Source organism: Monodelphis domestica, chromosome 2 (genome assembly GCF_027887165.1).
Source record: "Monodelphis domestica isolate mMonDom1 chromosome 2, mMonDom1.pri, whole genome shotgun sequence".
In the NCBI taxonomy this organism is placed as follows: Eukaryota; Metazoa; Chordata; class Mammalia; order Didelphimorphia; family Didelphidae; genus Monodelphis; species Monodelphis domestica.
The window spans coordinates 284,274,056-284,277,972 of record NC_077228.1 but is presented as its reverse complement, the minus strand read 5'-3'; positions in this window follow the sequence as shown (position 1 = coordinate 284,277,972).

Here is a 3,917-nt window from a genome sequence, read left to right as displayed (position 1 = left end):
GGGGTTGGGCGAACCCCCATCTGATAGAGCCAATCAACGTCAGGAGTGGATTACGTCATTAATTGCCAGGCAGAGGTTCCTTTTGCAGAGTCAATTCTAAAACTTCAATGTTTTTTCTGTTGAGAAAAAAAAAATCCAGAAAACCCAGAATCTCAGGGAAGTGTGTGAAGTGTGAAATGAGTGAGTCATTCTCAGATATATCAGCAATAGGAATATCTCCACAAGGAAGGCGCCCCGAATCCCGATAGGAGTTAGTAAACTGGTCTCTCCAAGACAGCATCCGGAGCAGGACGATTGCCCCTCCCCCTCATTCGGAATACAAAGACCTCGGATCTCCTTTGGCCTGAGTGAGGCAGGGACAGCTGAGAGCTTTACTACAGGCAGTGTTCTAGGAGGGGCCTTTTGAGTTTGTACTTTTAAAATGTTCCAAATTGTAGTGATTTGGAATAAGTTTTATGAAGCCAAAGCCAGGCTGACAGCCTCTTCCCTGGGCTACAGCTCCCTTCTCCAGGGTCTTTCACAAGCAACCTTTGGGGGCTTTCATTTGCATTCTTGCCCTCTTCAGCCCCTTCTTGCCCAGGCTGTGCAACTTGCCCTCAAAGGGGGGCCTCCCTGAGAGAATAGCTGCACAGAAAGCACAAGAGTGGCTGGTCAGAGGGAGCCATCTCCCCATCAGCCCTGCACCCAGAATGGGTTATAAATAGTTCTGGGCTTGTTTGCAGATTAAAACCTCTGACATGACCCTCCACCATTTGCTTAAAAGGTTCATTTGGAGGAGACCCCCTTCAGGAAGGCTGGAAGGTGACCAGGGAGAATGTGTCAGGATGATGTCATTTAACCTGAAGGTTGTTATTTATTTCCTATAAATAAGGGGGGGGGGTTCTGCAAGTTGGAGATTTTTAAGTTGTATGTTTTGGGGGGAACACCTTTTCTTTCTCTCTCAATAAAGTGTTGCAATTGATTTGATGGCTTCCCAGTTACTTGAATAGTGGCTAAAAGGGTACATCTAGTCATTTCTAAATTCCCTTGAACTTTCACTGCACACAGAAGGAAGGGGTCTCAGAGTTATTTCTCCCTGGACTATTACAAGAGCCTCTTCCCAGGACTCAGCTTTCTTCATATCTGCTTCCCAAATCAGATCCTCTGGCCTCTACAAGGACTCTCCATCAATCAATGAGTCTATTAAAGTGCCACTCTGTCCTCAGGATTGAATTCCTTCCCAGTCATTCCCTTCCTACTCCTCATGGAGACTGTGCTCACTGACTGCCACTTCTCTGTCCTCCAACTCTGGGGCAGGAATCCCCCTATGAGATAGGATGGAGATTCTGGTCTCTACCCTGATCCTGGCTGTGGACCTGGAATATACAGATTAATGCTGCCTCCAACACCCTGTGTAGTATGAGAAATTAGCATGTAATTCAAGTTATTAATTACCAACAACTCTAATCAATACCTTTAGGACCCCAGTAGAAGTCATTAAATTTAGTTTTTCCTACCCCTGATGAGTGCCTCATTCTCACCCTTCATTCACTTTGGTGAGTTTCTACTTTAAGATGTTAATAAAAAATGTTTGCCCCTGCCCCCTGGGAACTTGCCTTTAAGGAAGCTCCAGACTGCTGAGAACTGTCTCCCATTGTATTGGAGGCCTCTTGCAGGAGGTTTAGCCCCTGGGTTGGAATGATCCTCTAGTAGCCATAGGAGAACTTTAGCCTCTCCCAGGTAATCCAGCCCTGAATTCCTCTTCTATTTTTAGCTACTATAAATTTAATATTACTGTCATTTATTTCTACATTAAAATCTGTCTCCAACCCTTCACCATTTTCTTTAAAATTTTCATTTGAAGGAATGCTTGAATGTGTAAAATAAGTAAGAGCTTTTCTGTAAATCTGGGGTCATTTTGTCAATGACTTGAGACATGGCCACACATCTCTCTCTCTGTAAATCTGGAGAACATTGGTTCAAGCCTATGATATTAGGAATTGCTCCACATTTTTCTCTCTCTCTCTCTCTAAATATATATATATATATATTCCATTTTAAAGAAGGTTTTTTCTTGGCCTCTTTGAATAGTGACTAGAAAGGGTACATCTTACTATTTCAAGGTCCACTTCACATACCCTCAACCTCCAAATTCCTCAACTTATTCATTTTTTTCTGAAACTTACCTACTGTCTCAATAAATACTAAATATTGGTTCCAAAGCAGAAGAGAAGTATGGGCTAGGTAATGGCTGGGTGGGAGTTGGGGGGTAAGTGATTTGCCCAGGGTCACACAGCTTGGAAATGCCTGAGACCAAATTTGAACCCAAGATCCCCTTTCTCTAGGCTTGGTTCTCATTCCACTGAACCCCTAAATACCCCTTCTGGAATTTGGCTATGATATTCCTAGGAATATTCATTTTGGGATCTTTTTCAGGAGTTGATCAGTAGATTCCTTTGTCAACATGGAATCTAAAACCCCCAAACGTGTAGCCTGGTAAGATCTGATGAACCTCAAGTTTTAGGAATATATTGCAAATTGGAGGCCCCAAAGTTTTCTACTTGTTCCCTGTTCCTGGGAGAATACACCAGAAAGGAATCTCAGGCTAGCAGTTTCAGACTGAATAATGGATCTTGGGGTAAATGGCAATCCTAGTTAGGTGGGACTAAGTATATGCTAAGTTTTGTTTTAGGTAGTCTCCCTATTGTATCTTTCCTAGGTAAGACCCACTCCTGGGCAGGGACCACTTTTAGTATCCATTGTAAGTAGTCCCTTCCCTTACACCCTAGCCTCTGGCTATGATTCTTTTCCCAAGTTTGATTGTATTCTGTCTCTATATCTTAAACACTCCCATATTCTTGGTAACTATAGTGATGTCAATCATCTATCCTTGCCCCTAGATTCCCCAAATGGTATATAGATTCCCCAAACTCTTTTGTTCTTTGGAGTTATCAATCTAGCCAGGTTGGCTCTCCCAGGGGTCAGTGTCCAGAGCATCCAGAGTACAATCCACAGACTGTGTGGTGGATAGCACACAGCTCTGTGTGGAGTCCTACTATTACATTGAACCCCTTTTCCTTGATTAAAGAGTGATTTTTCTGACTATTTAGGAGTTCTGTGTTTTTTTCAAGTCAACACCTTCAATTCCCATTTTATTCTCTTCTGGAATATTAGGTAAATCTTCAATAATTTCTTATAATACAATGTCCAGGCTCTCTTTTTCTTTGTTAATAATTTAATTTTTATGTATGTTAAAAATTGAGGAAGGGCATTCATTTTCTAACATTTTTGGTTCCACATTCTCTCCCTCCCTCCCTTTGCCTTTCCCTGAGATGGTAAACAATTGGATATCTGTGATATGTGTGCTATCATACAAAACCGAATTTCCATTTTCATGCTGTTGTGTAAGAAGAAAGATTAAATAAAATGAAGAAGATGAAGTGCAAAATGGTCGACTTCACTCTGCATTCAGACTCCATCGGTGAGGCATATAAGAAATTGAGAGGGATGGAGAGGAAGATGGTAAAAAATAATGTAGGGGAAGGAAATTTCTACAAATCTCAGTAGCTGGGTGCCCAGGAGGAGAGAAACAACCCAATGGAGCATCAGGTAACACTTTTTACCTAGTAATTGATGAGGTCACTGATTCTTTGGCAGCTGATTAGCCAATGCTGTCCCAGAACTTAGTTCTGAAAGTCCCTTTGGAGCAAAGCTATAGGTAATAGGAGCTGAAAGAGTATAACTTTAAACTTGCCTAAGGATGAAACTTTCTTCAAGTTTTTTCTATTTACCCTCAGTGTGTCCTTTTCTGTACCACTACAGAGGAGAATTCACCCTCTGAAAGACAGAATTCACTCCCTAAAGGAATCCCCTAGAGATGGTCCCCATGACCTGAGGTCCAGGTTCCTTCCTTCTTCCTCACTCCCATGACATCTCCT